The sequence below is a fragment of the Bufo gargarizans genome, chromosome 2, assembly GCF_014858855.1.
Source record: "Bufo gargarizans isolate SCDJY-AF-19 chromosome 2, ASM1485885v1, whole genome shotgun sequence".
NCBI lineage: Eukaryota > Metazoa > Chordata > Amphibia > Anura > Bufonidae > Bufo > Bufo gargarizans.
In genome coordinates this window covers 86,105,604-86,120,947 of record NC_058081.1, presented here as the reverse complement: position 1 = coordinate 86,120,947, position 15,344 = coordinate 86,105,604, and positions in this window count along the sequence as shown.

Here is a 15,344-nt window from a genome sequence, read left to right as displayed (position 1 = left end):
TTCTGAATGACCCTATGTGCACCTTCAATATTATATACCCTTTTAGGGATAGATTTCAAATAGCTCTGATATAGCAGAAACCACTAAATTATGAAATTGCTAAATTGGGAATTGTACTTCAACCCAGAACAAAAAATGTGCTTTGACGGACACTAAATATCTTGCCCAGCAACAACAGTACAGCGGTGGGTAACGAGAGATTTAGAGGGATTTAAATTTGAGGCCTAGTATTTAGGCGCTGGGTCACCGGTATGGATTTAGTGACAGAATTAGACTTGGAAATGCACAGAAGCGTGTGTGTGAAGTTATTCTGAATGACCCTATGTGCACCTTCAATATTATATACCCTTTTAGGGATAGATTTCAAATAGCTCTGATATAGCAGAAACCACTAAATTATGAAATTGCTAAATTGGGAATTGTACTTCAACCCAGAACAAAAAATGTGCTTTGACGGACACTAAATATCTTGCCCAGCAACAACAGTACAGTGGTGGGTAACGAGAGATTTAGAGGGATTTAAATTTGAGGCCTAGTATTTAGGCGCTGGGTCACCGGTATGGATTTAGTGACAGAATTAGACTTGGAAATGCACAGAAGCGTGTGTGTGAAGTTATTCTGAATGACCCTATGTGCACCTTCAATATTATATACCCTTTTAGGGATAGATTTCAAATAGCTCTGATATAGCAGAAACCACTAAATTATGAAATTGCTAAATTGGGAATTGTACTTCAACCCAGAACAAAAAATGTGCTTTGACGGACACTAAATATCTTGCCCAGCAACAACAGTACAGCGGTGGGTAACGAGAGATTTAGAGGGATTTAAATTTGAGGCCTAGTATTTAGGCGCTGGGTGACAGGTATGGGTTTAGTGACAGAATTAGACTTGGAAATACACAGTAGCGGGTGTGTGTGAAGTTATTCTGAATGACCCAATGTGCACCTTCAATATTATATACCCTTTTTGGGATAGATTTCAAATAGCTCTGATATAGCAGGAAACCACTAAATTATGAAATTGCTAAATTGGGAATTGTACTTCAACCCAGAACAAAAATGTGCTTTGACGGACACTAAATATCTTGCCCAGCAACAACAGTACAGCGGTGGGTAACGAGAGATTTAGAGGGATTTAAATTTGAGGCCTAGTATTTAGGCGCTGGGTCACCGGTATGGATTTAGTGACAGAATTAGACTTGGAAATGCACAGAAGCGTGTGTGTGAAGTTATTCTGAATGACCCTATGTGCACCTTCAATATTATATACCCTTTTAGGGATAGATTTCAAATAGCTCTGATATAGCAGAAACCACTAAATTATGAAATTGCTAAATTGGGAATTGTACTTCAACCCAGAACAAAAAATGTGCTTTGACGGACACTAAATATCTTGCCCAGCAACAACAGTACAGCGGTGGGTAACGAGAGATTTAGAGGGATTTAAATTTGAGGCCTAGTATTTAGGCGCTGGGTCACCGGTATGGATTTAGTGACAGAATTAGACTTGGAAATGCACAGAAGCGTGTGTGTGAAGTTATTCTGAATGACCCTATGTGCACCTTCAATATTATATACCCTTTTAGGGATAGATTTCAAATAGCTCTGATATAGCAGAAACCACTAAATTATGAAATTGCTAAATTGGGAATTGTACTTCAACCCAGAACAAAAAATGTGCTTTGACGGACACTAAATATCTTGCCCAGCAACAACAGTACAGCGGTGGGTAACGAGAGATTTAGAGGGATTTAAATTTGAGGCCTAGTATTTAGGCGCTGGGTGACAGGTATGGGTTTAGTGACAGAATTAGACTTGGAAATACACAGTAGCGGGTGTGTGTGAAGTTATTCTGAATGACCCTAATGTGCACCTTCAATATTATATACCCTTTTGGGATAGATTTCAAATAGCTCTGATATAGCAGGAACCACTAAATTATGAAATTGCTAAATTGGGAATTGTACTTCAACCCAGAACAAAAAATGTGCTTTGACGGACACTAAATATCTTGCCCAGCAACAACAGTACAGCGGTGGGTAACGAGAGATTTAGAGGGATTTAAATTTGAGGCCTAGTATTTAGGCGCTGGGTCACCGGTATGGATTTAGTGACAGAATTAGACTTGGAAATGCACAGAAGCGTGTGTGTGAAGTTATTCTGAATGACCCTATGTGCACCTTCAATATTATATACCCTTTTAGGGATAGATTTCAAATAGCTCTGATATAGCAGAAACCACTAAATTATGAAATTGCTAAATTGGGAATTGTACTTCAACCCAGAACAAAAATGTGCTTTGACGGACACTAAATATCTTGCCCAGCAACAACAGTACAGCGGTGGGTAACGAGAGATTTAGAGGGATTTAAATTTGAGGCCTAGTATTTAGGCGCTGGGTCACCGGTATGGATTTAGTGACAGAATTAGACTTGGAAATGCACAGAAGCGTGTGTGTGAAGTTATTCTGAATGACCCTATGTGCACCTTCAATATTATATACCCTTTTAGGGATAGATTTCAAATAGCTCTGATATAGCAGAAACCACTAAATTATGAAATTGCTAAATTGGGAATTGTACTTCAACCCAGAACAAAAATGTGCTTTGACGGACACTAAATATCTTGCCCAGCAACAACAGTACAGCTGGTGGGTAACGAGAGATTTAGAGGGATTTAAATTTGAGGCCTAGTATTTAGGCGCTGGGTCACCGGTATGGATTTAGTGACAGAATTAGACTTGGAAATGCACAGAAGCGTGTGTGTGAAGTTATTCTGAATGACCCTATGTGCACCTTCAATATTATATACCCTTTTAGGGATAGATTTCAAATAGCTCTGATATAGCAGAAACCACTAAATTATGAAATTGCTAAATTGGGAATTGTACTTCAACCCAGAACAAAAAATGTGCTTTGACGGACACTAAATATCTTGCCCAGCAACAACAGTACAGCGGTGGGTAACGAGAGATTTAGAGGGATTTAAATTTGAGGCCTAGTATTTAGGCGCTGGGTGCACAGGTATGGATTTAGTGACAGAATTAGACTTGGAAATGCACAGTAGCGGTGTGTGTGAAGTTATTCTGAATGACCCAATGTGCACCTTCAATATTATATACCCTTTTTGGGATAGATTTCAAATAGCTCTGATATAGCAGGAACCACTAAATTATGAAATTGCTAAATTGGGAATTGTACTTCAACCCAGAACAAAAAATGTGCTTTGACGGACACTAAATATCTTGCCCAGCAACAACAGTACAGCGGTGGGTAACGAGAGATTTAGAGGGATTTAAATTTGAGGCCTAGTATTTAGGCGCTGGGTCACCGGTATGGATTTAGTGACAGAATTAGACTTGGAAATGCACAGAAGCGTGTGTGTGAAGTTATTCTGAATGACCCTATGTGCACCTTCAATATTATATACCCTTTTAGGGATAGATTTCAAATAGCTCTGATATAGCAGAAACCACTAAATTATGAAATTGCTAAATTGGGAATTGTACTTCAACCCAGAACAAAAAATGTGCTTTGACGGACACTAAATATCTTGCCCAGCAACAACAGTACAGCGGTGGGTAACGAGAGATTTAGAGGGATTTAAATTTGAGGCCTAGTATTTAGGCGCTGGGTCACCGGTATGGATTTAGTGACAGAATTAGACTTGGAAATGCACAGAAGCGTGTGTGTGAAGTTATTCTGAATGACCCTATGTGCACCTTCAATATTATATACCCTTTTAGGGATAGATTTCAAATAGCTCTGATATAGCAGAAACCACTAAATTATGAAATTGCTAAATTGGGAATTGTACTTCAACCCAGAACAAAAAATGTGCTTTGACGGACACTAAATATCTTGCCCAGCAACAACAGTACAGCGGTGGGTAACGAGAGATTTAGAGGGATTTAAATTTGAGGCCTAGTATTTAGGCGCTGGGTCACCGGTATGGATTTAGTGACAGAATTAGACTTGGAAATGCACAGAAGCGTGTGTGTGAAGTTATTCTGAATGACCCTATGTGCACCTTCAATATTATATACCCTTTTAGGGATAGATTTCAAATAGCTCTGATATAGCAGAAACCACTAAATTATGAAATTGCTAAATTGGGAATTGTACTTCAACCCAGAACAAAAAATGTGCTTTGACGGACACTAAATATCTTGCCCAGCAACAACAGTACAGTGGTGGGTAACGAGAGATTTAGAGGGATTTAAATTTGAGGCCTAGTATTTAGGCGCTGGGTCACCGGTATGGATTTAGTGACAGAATTAGACTTGGAAATGCACAGAAGCGTGTGTGTGAAGTTATTCTGAATGACCCTATGTGCACCTTCAATATTATATACCCTTTTAGGGATAGATTTCAAATAGCTCTGATATAGCAGAAACCACTAAATTATGAAATTGCTAAATTGGGAATTGTACTTCAACCCAGAACAAAAAATGTGCTTTGACGGACACTAAATATCTTGCCCAGCAACAACAGTACAGCGGTGGGTAACGAGAGATTTAGAGGGATTTAAATTTGAGGCCTAGTATTTAGGCGCTGGGTGACAGGTATGGGTTTAGTGACAGAATTAGACTTGGAAATACACAGTAGCGGGTGTGTGTGAAGTTATTCTGAATGACCCAATGTGCACCTTCAATATTATATACCCTTTTTGGGATAGATTTCAAATAGCTCTGATATAGCAGGAACCACTAAATTATGAAATTGCTAAATTGGGAATTGTACTTCAACCCAGAACAAAAAATGTGCTTTGACGGACACTAAATATCTTGCCCAGCAACAACAGTACAGCGGTGGGTAACGAGAGATTTAGAGGGATTTAAATTTGAGGCCTAGTATTTAGGCGCTGGGTCACCGGTATGGATTTAGTGACAGAATTAGACTTGGAAATGCACAGAAGCGTGTGTGTGAAGTTATTCTGAATGACCCTATGTGCACCTTCAATATTATATACCCTTTTAGGGATAGATTTCAAATAGCTCTGATATAGCAGAAACCACTAAATTATGAAATTGCTAAATTGGGAATTGTACTTCAACCCAGAACAAAAAATGTGCTTTGACGGACACTAAATATCTTGCCCAGCAACAACAGTACAGCGGTGGGTAACGAGAGATTTAGAGGGATTTAAATTTGAGGCCTAGTATTTAGGCGCTGGGTCACCGGTATGGATTTAGTGACAGAATTAGACTTGGAAATGCACAGAAGCGTGTGTGTGAAGTTATTCTGAATGACCCTATGTGCACCTTCAATATTATATACCCTTTTAGGGATAGATTTCAAATAGCTCTGATATAGCAGAAACCACTAAATTATGAAATTGCTAAATTGGGAATTGTACTTCAACCCAGAACAAAAAATGTGCTTTGACGGACACTAAATATCTTGCCCAGCAACAACAGTACAGCGGTGGGTAACGAGAGATTTAGAGGGATTTAAATTTGAGGCCTAGTATTTAGGCGCTGGGTGACATGTATGGGTTTAGTGACAGAATTAGACTTGGAAATACACAGTAGCGGGTGTGTGTGAAGTTATTCTGAATGACCCAATGTGCACCTTCAATATTATATACCCTTTTTGGGATAGATTTCAAATAGCTCTGATATAGCAGGAACCACTAAATTATGAAATTGCTAAATTGGGAATTGTACTTCAACCCAGAACAAAAAATGTGCTTTGACGGACACTAAATATCTTGCCCAGCAACAACAGTACAGCGGTGGGTAACGAGAGATTTAGAGGGATTTAAATTTGAGGCCTAGTATTTAGGCGCTGGGTCACCGGTATGGATTTAGTGACAGAATTAGACTTGGAAATGCACAGAAGCGTGTGTGTGAAGTTATTCTGAATGACCCTATGTGCACCTTCAATATTATATACCCTTTTAGGGATAGATTTCAAATAGCTCTGATATAGCAGAAACCACTAAATTATGAAATTGCTAAATTGGGAATTGTACTTCAACCCAGAACAAAAAATGTGCTTTGACGGACACTAAATATCTTGCCCAGCAACAACAGTACAGCGGTGGGTAACGAGAGATTTAGAGGGATTTAAATTTGAGGCCTAGTATTTAGGCGCTGGGTCACCGGTATGGATTTAGTGACAGAATTAGACTTGGAAATGCACAGAAGCGTGTGTGTGAAGTTATTCTGAATGACCCTATGTGCACCTTCAATATTATATACCCTTTTAGGGATAGATTTCAAATAGCTCTGATATAGCAGAAACCACTAAATTATGAAATTGCTAAATTGGGAATTGTACTTCAACCCAGAACAAAAAATGTGCTTTGACGGACACTAAATATCTTGCCCAGCAACAACAGTACAGTGGTGGGTAACGAGAGATTTAGAGGGATTTAAATTTGAGGCCTAGTATTTAGGCGCTGGGTCACCGGTATGGATTTAGTGACAGAATTAGACTTGGAAATGCACAGAAGCGTGTGTGTGAAGTTATTCTGAATGACCCTATGTGCACCTTCAATATTATATACCCTTTTAGGGATAGATTTCAAATAGCTCTGATATAGCAGAAACCACTAAATTATGAAATTGCTAAATTGGGAATTGTACTTCAACCCAGAACAAAAAATGTGCTTTGACGGACACTAAATATCTTGCCCAGCAACAACAGTACAGCGGTGGGTAACGAGAGATTTAGAGGGATTTAAATTTGAGGCCTAGTATTTAGGCGCTGGGTGACAGGTATGGGTTTAGTGACAGAATTAGACTTGGAAATACACAGTAGCGGGTGTGTGTGAAGTTATTCTGAATGACCCAATGTGCACCTTCAATATTATATACCCTTTTTGGGATAGATTTCAAATAGCTCTGATATAGCAGGAACCACTAAATTATGAAATTGCTAAATTGGGAATTGTACTTCAACCCAGAACAAAAAATGTGCTTTGACGGACACTAAATATCTTGCCCAGCAACAACAGTACAGCGGTGGGTAACGAGAGATTTAGAGGGATTTAAATTTGAGGCCTAGTATTTAGGCGCTGGGTCACCGGTATGGATTTAGTGACAGAATTAGACTTGGAAATGCACAGAAGCGTGTGTGTGAAGTTATTCTGAATGACCCTATGTGCACCTTCAATATTATATACCCTTTTAGGGATAGATTTCAAATAGCTCTGATATAGCAGAAACCACTAAATTATGAAATTGCTAAATTGGGAATTGTACTTCAACCCAGAACAAAAAATGTGCTTTGACGGACACTAAATATCTTGCCCAGCAACAACAGTACAGCGGTGGGTAACGAGAGATTTAGAGGGATTTAAATTTGAGGCCTAGTATTTAGGCGCTGGGTCACCGGTATGGATTTAGTGACAGAATTAGACTTGGAAATGCACAGAAGCGTGTGTGTGAAGTTATTCTGAATGACCCTATGTGCACCTTCAATATTATATACCCTTTTAGGGATAGATTTCAAATAGCTCTGATATAGCAGAAACCACTAAATTATGAAATTGCTAAATTGGGAATTGTACTTCAACCCAGAACAAAAAATGTGCTTTGACGGACACTAAATATCTTGCCCAGCAACAACAGTACAGCGGTGGGTAACGAGAGATTTAGAGGGATTTAAATTTGAGGCCTAGTATTTAGGCGCTGGGTCACCGGTATGGATTTAGTGACAGAATTAGACTTGGAAATGCACAGAAGCGTGTGTGTGAAGTTATTCTGAATGACCCTATGTGCACCTTCAATATTATATACCTTTTTAGGGATAGATTTCAAATAGCTCTGATATAGCAGAAACCACTAAATTATGAAATTGCTAAATTGGGAATTGTACTTCAACCCAGAACAAAAAATGTGCTTTGACGGACACTAAATATCTTGCCCAGCAACAACAGTACAGCGGTGGGTAACGAGAGATTTAGAGGGATTTAAATTTGAGGCCTAGTATTTAGGCGCTGGGTGACAGGTATGGGTTTAGTGACAGAATTAGACTTGGAAATACACAGTAGCGGGTGTGTGTGAAGTTATTCTGAATGACCCAATGTGCACCTTCAATATTATATACCCTTTTTGGGATAGATTTCAAATAGCTCTGATATAGCAGGAACCACTAAATTATGAAATTGCTAAATTGGGAATTGTATTTCAACCCAGAACAAGAAATGTGCTTGAACGGACACTAAATAACTCGCCCAGCTACAGCACTAGGGACAGATTTAGCTGGATATAAATTTGAGGCCTAGTATTTAGGCGCTGGGTGACCGGTATGGATTTAGTGACAGAATTAGACTGGGATATGGCCAAAAAATGAACAGACTATTGCTGGTTAAATGCACTTGGTGTGACAGCTTCACCCTGATGTAGGCTTTAGCCAAAAAACAACCACACCATTGAGGGTTAAATGCACTTGGTGACAGGCGCAGCTTGCCCCTGATTTTGTATATGGCCAAAAAATGAACAGACTATTGCTGGTTAAATGCACTTGGTGTGACAGCTTCACCCTGATGTAGGCTTTAGCCAAAAAACAACCACACCATTGAGGGTTAAATGCACTTGGTGACAGGCGCAGCTTGCCCCTGATTTTGTATATGGCCAAAAAATGAACAGACTATTGCTGGTTAAATGCACTTGGTGTGACAGCTTCACCCTGATGTAGGCTTTAGCCAAAAAACAACCACACCATTGAGGGTTAAATGCACTTGGTGACAGGCGCAGCTTGCCCCTGATTTTGTATATGGCCAAAAAATGAACAGACTATTGCTGGTTAAATGCACTTGGTGTGACAGCTTCACCCTGATGTAGGCTTTAGCCAAAAAACAACCACACCATTGAGGGTTAAATGCACTTGGTGACAGGCGCAGCTTGCCCCTGATTTTGTATATGGCCAAAAAATGAACAGACTATTGCTGGTTAAATGCACTTGGTGTGACAGCTTCACCCTGATGTAGGCTTTAGCCAAAAAACAACCACACCATTGAGGGTTAAATGCACTTGGTCGCAGCTTGTGCTGGCGCACCACAAGACACAAAATGGCCGCCGATCACCCCAGAAAAATGAGACTGACAAACGGTCTGTGCAGCCTAAAAACAGTGAGCAATTGAGGATCAGCAGCTCAATGATCCACAGCTGCAGATCGATCAGTTAATCAAGTCCTTTGGAGGAGTTAATCTGCCTAATCTCGCCCTACTGTCGCAGCCGCAACCTCTCCCTACGCTAATCAGAGCAGAGTGACGGGCGGCGCTATGTGACTCCAGCTTAAATAGAGGCTGGGTCACATGGTGCTCTGGCCAATCACAGCCATGCCAATAGTAGGCATGGCTGTGATGGCCTCTTGGGGCAAGTAGTATGACGCTTGTTGATTGGCTGCTTTGCAGCCTTTCAAAAAGCGCCAAGAAAGCGTCACAAAAGCGCGAAGAAAGCGACGAACACCGAACCCGAACCCGGACTTTTACGAAAATGTCCGGGTTCGGGTCCGTGTCACGGACACCCCAAAATTCGGTACGAACCCGAACTATACAGTTCGAGTTCGCTCATCCCTAATCGGGAGTATCCTCAATATACCCTGAAAAGGGCCTTTCATCATTCTATGAGTACCGACCGCACTAAGCTCCTAGTTCCAAAAACGAGCAGTAATGAAGACCCTACACCTAGAATTATTGCAACCTTTGATAAGACCCATCAAAATGTCCGTGACATTCTACAAAATCACTGGTCTATTTTGCAATCAGATCCAGAAATTGGCAAATTAATTCCAGATCGCCCCTCAATCACGTATCAACGTAGTTCTAATCTACGTGACCATTTGGTACACAGTTTGTACACACATCCGAAGTCTGAATCCTGGCTGAAGAATACCCTAAAGGGCACTTTCCCCTGCGGCTCGTGCATTATCTGTAAAAACATCCTAAGAGGAGGATTTTTTTACTAGTCATACAACAGGGAAGAGATATAATATACGCTCGTTTATTAGATGTACATTTATAGGTATTGTGTACCTTATTCGTTATCAATGTGGGTCACAATACGTTGGCAAAACCAAACGTGAACTGAGAAGATTTGGGGAACATCTGTCTGATATTCGCAACCAGCGGGACACATCTGTGGCACGTCATGTATGTGATATACATGACGGTGACCCTGATGTGTTGAGAGTACAGGGGATTTAAGTCAAGATGTCAATCCGTGGAGGTGATATTGACATACCCCTACTCCGCAAAGAAGCAATGTGGACTTTTAAGTTGCAGACAATTCAACCCAAAGGGATCTCATATGCCAGTTTTATTTGATGTATCAGCCTATTCCATATAGCACCGCGTGTCATCCTACACAGTATAGTACATTTTGATGTCCTGCTCCTTAGTATATGTGGTCACATCATTTCTCTTCCTTTCTCCTGTCAAGTGGTCTAACGTGTACTAATATTTTATGCATATATATGTACAGCTGTATATTGAGTGCACTCTGATTTGCGAGTAGTTGCGATCTGCAGTAATACCTTAATGTCTGTATGTAATGGGGATACCCCTCTCCGTCAGTGCTGTATACTGAGATGGAGATGGAGGCATCGTAACTTGCTCCTTAGAAGACCCCCTTTGGTGGATCCCGGACAGCAGACCAGCTCTGAATCTGATGATGGTATATGGGCCGCGACTTGGATTCTACCATAAACCGCGCATGCGCAAGCTCCCCGGGAAGGGTAAGGTTCATTACGGTACTTGCCGGTCAGAGGGCGTGATTTGGTAACACGCCCCTACGTCACACTCCTCCCGGTAGGCGGGGCTTCAGCCATATGGAGTCGGCATTTTTTCGGCCATGTACGGCCATCATAGCACCGGAGCCCTAGCACACAACAGTGCGGGGCACTTGTCTTGACATAGGCATCTCTTTATTAAGCTCCTGAAGATACGTGACGAACATATGTCACGTGGAAACGCGTAGAGCTGATGTTAAACTTCAGGACACGGCTCTTTAGGCAGGGTGTGCATTAGATGTGGCATTACACCTTGTAGCCACAGTATACTGACCGCAAATGAGTGGATGTTTGAGAGGCTGGCCTGAACACTGAACTGAATGAGGGCTTGTATGTGTCCACATAGACTGAATAAACGCTACACGCTGTAGTGTAATCTGGATGAGTGACGCTATAGACAAGTGTCTCCAGACATAGCGGAGTAGTGCATATGAGTGTGGAGCACTGGTCTGAATCATAGACCACATGCTTATTGCCCAGTACAGTCAGTGCGGCAAATTTAATACAGACCCATCTGGCCAATAACCAGCTGATGTAGCTATATTGGTCAGTACAACCCAAAAGGCTCACTTGCAGCACACCAGTGTCTATTAATAGTTTGGACCGTGTCCCGCTATCCTGCTTGCAGTTGATTAGCAGCTACTTGCTAGCAAGTCAGGTATTTAGTCCAGACTTGTAACAGTGCAGAGGGTTATACTATAGTCCCTTTCTGCACGTTTCAAGTCTGTTTGCCTGGTGGTCACAGACTGTGACATATAGGCCTTTTGCCCTCCTTTTTAAAACAGACTTCAATAAAGTTTTTTTTTCTTTCTTTTAACGTTCATCAGGCTGTGATTACATAAGTATTAAGGAACGTCTACTAGCGTATTTGAATAGTGTGAGATACGTATGCACCTGACCAGCAGACGCAGGTGCCCTCCAGAATCTGTATTGCCGTCCTCAAAACAAAGATACAGTTTCATACTATGGTGCGGGCATCAGTATTTTGCACTATGGTATTTGGTTCTGCTGGTGCAGTATTTTGTCCTTTAGTATGGTATTGCTGGACCCACCTACAACATGGTGCCACTTTTAGTTTTTTTCCAGGGACACTTTAAGTTCCCAGTCATGGCAACTACTTCTTTGGACATTATACACCGGGGCGAGGATACCAGATAATGTACCACATGCCTGGCCTATCAATCTACTGTACAATCTCAATCTCTATAGATCTAGTGTTTTGAACATCTGTTAATACGGTTTGTGCTAAATATTACCACTATTTTGCGATTTTCTGACTTTCTTATTTGTATTGTGAAATGACTTCATTTACTTAAGTTTCTTGCCTTTAGCTATGGTAGTTTTTTTAGTGGTCATTACCTACCTGGACCTTACTACACCTTCTTGTCACATGGCTGGCTGGCTTACCATTGCCAAAACTGCTACTTGACCATTAGGGGGAGACAGCCATGTAAATGTTTATATGGAAGTATGTCAGTGTACACCCACTATTGGTAACTGTAGATAGCTTGTCATATCATGTAGTAGAAGCTGTACGGTACCAGATCCTCTCCTACCATTGGCCTCACACCAGCCATGTGAATTCCCATTATGGTACAGTAGGTATGCCATGTACTGTATGGGGAATTGGTACCCTATAGGTAAAACATAAAGTCGGATAATCTATTATCTGGGCATCTTTTTTGGAGCTCAGTACTCATTTAATAATTACAATATATGAAATGTATGTGAAATATATGAAAAGCTGCAGGTGAAATGTAGTATCCCATGACGGCCAAATAAAATGTAGCCAACTCGAGTATGTCAAAATAGGGGATCTCCTACAAAGCATCTATTTTGGTTTAAAAAGAAGGGTCCCAAGAAGAGACCTATATGGTCAGGGGTGGTCTTCTTTACTGCAGAGCTAGTTATAGTACTACAATCCCATCACATACCTTACCATGGCCATAATCTTTCAATAGCTGTCAGCCAAAGGATTGTTTGGCAGACATCTATCTCTATTGACTCCCCCATACACATAGATGCTCAGCTTTGCCAAACGTGTATGTCTATTCTATGGGGAGAGTGGAGAATCTTTTAGGAGAAAAAGAGGATCAGATGAAAATATTCATTTCACCCGATCCTTCTCTCCCCCTAAATCACCTGTTGAGGAAGAGTTGGGAGCTTTCTGACCAGGGTTGCCAACCAGAATTAAAAAAAATTCTGGACAACCTATCTCAAAACATGACAGCCAACATTTTTTTTACGGACAAATTACAAACCTATTATAAATGAATAAGGTTATCATAAGTAATACATGTCTTCAGCTCAATATACTGATAATAACTAATTAGCAGCATTTACTGTGAGCTGCAAAATGATTATAATTACCACTAAAGTAATTGTCAAGTACCACCAGCCTCAAAAAAAAAATCATGAACACATCTACTTTTTTCATGGACACAGGAAAAAAGTAACTTATTTTTTTGGCAACCCTGCCCCCGACAGGAGGGCCCATGTTAGGCCGACATAATGCATATGGGGACCATTATAAACACCACCATAGTTTATTTTTGCATTAGATTTCTTACATCTCACCAATTGTTTGTGTAATTATGTATTGAAATGCATGAGACAAAAAAATATAGCAATGCTAAAGAAAAGAAGATGAAGTTGATATACAGAATGACAGTTAAAGGGAATAACATTAGTTCATATACATTTAGCTACTGTATATTCTGCAAGCTTCTGGATATAATGGAGTTACATTATACCAGTTGTTATAGCAACGACTTGGAAAAGCTGCCAAGTTAAAAGCTGTCAAAAGTTTTGTTCCAATTGTGTTTGGTAGTTCAGGGCACAGCACTAAAAGGAAGACGTTACAATAGGCAATCCTCGGTCACTAAATATATACCACATTCTGCCATATGCTTCATACCCCAGGCTAGTGATAATTAAAACTAGAACCTACCAAACTTCACGATCAACCCACATACAAAGATGAATGTGTCTCATGCAGTGTGATCTGTCCTCTACATTCACTTCCCTGCCTATAAATAATTTTCTAATAAATGAGCAGATGTACATAGAGCTGTTTCTAGGCTCCTGATTCCAATGTATTATTAGAAATAAGTGTAAGGCTGATTAATAAAATATATGAACTCTTCCAACTTTTCTTTTTCAAGGATATAATAATAGCTATGTATATTCTAAATTGGTTTCGCAGGTTGGTGTTAGACATGTTATTCTATTTCTTATTCCCATTCTTATTATTCTTATTCCAATTTTCTATGGATCTAGTTCAAGATGTGTCACATGCTAAATCCTTAAGCCATAGAAAGAACATTGCTACAAGCCGATATATCTATAAGAAAGCTTAAATTAAAGAAAGAATCAACAATATCCTGAAATAATGTAATACTGATTCCCTTCAGAAACTTGTACGTTATGTAGCTAACACGATGATGCCTACATTACATAGGCATCATTTCTCTAAAAACGTAAGTAATATTAAAGTGTACCTCCAGTGAAAAATTTCAACTACACAATTCTCTTATATCCCTCATAGATGTATAATACCTATGGGCTCAGCTGCTTGTATTCCAGACCCTTCCTTCATTCAGATTTTCTAGCAGGAAGTTGTTATTATTGTCTGCCATGTTATAGATACTGTATAGTGGAGCTGCAGAACGGTCATGGTCACTGTTTCTGCAAGCCTTGTCACATTACACTTGCTACACTGCTTTTGTCTCATCTACATTGTTAATACACTCCTGGGGTAACCACATCCTCTTTGATGCTCACATATTTGTAAAATTCCTTCCAAAATCTGCATGTCAAGTCCAATAGATATTACAAAACAGGTTTATAGTCTATGGTACTAGGAACAAGAGTCTCGGGGGGCGGAGCTTCCCCTGGGTGAGAGGGGTGATGAAAAATCTTGTTCACACATATTCAGATTGGACGAAATCTTTACTTGTCGGCTGATAAGTATTTAGTGTTGATGTGTCCCCATTATCATGTCTAACTGAATTATGCGACTGATGCCGCTTTTCTATGCGAACATAGTTTGCACTAGCTTTCACTTTCATGTTCCCTGTTAATTATGGGGCTTGGTCAGCTCCCTTGTTGGTATTATTAATACCTTTACTAAATTTCCCGATGGTCTCCATTAGACCCTCGGAGGCTCCACGAGGTCCCGCTCCAGTGAGTTCATCTGCGAATGTTTTCTCCACTGCAGTGTTTCCCAACCAGTGTGCCTCCAGCTGTTGCAAAACTACAACTCCCAGAATGCCTGGACAGCCTTTGGCTGTGCGGGGATGCTGGGAGTTGTAGTTTTGCAACAGCTGGAGGCACACTGGTTGGGAAACACTGCTCTACTGAACTCAGCTGGAGCTCGTTGGAGCTTTCCTCTTATCTATTGCGATTGTTTGTTCTTTGTTTATCGTGTTTCCCCATGTTCCCATCCATATCTATCGCAAGCAAAGAAACACACGCTACTATTGTCTTTGCTAATTTTGCATCATGTCTGATATCATAGTGTCATCCTTCAATGTCCGTGGTCTAAATGAGCCTAGGAAACGCTCCCAAATAATCTCACTTTTATACAAGGAGAAGGTGT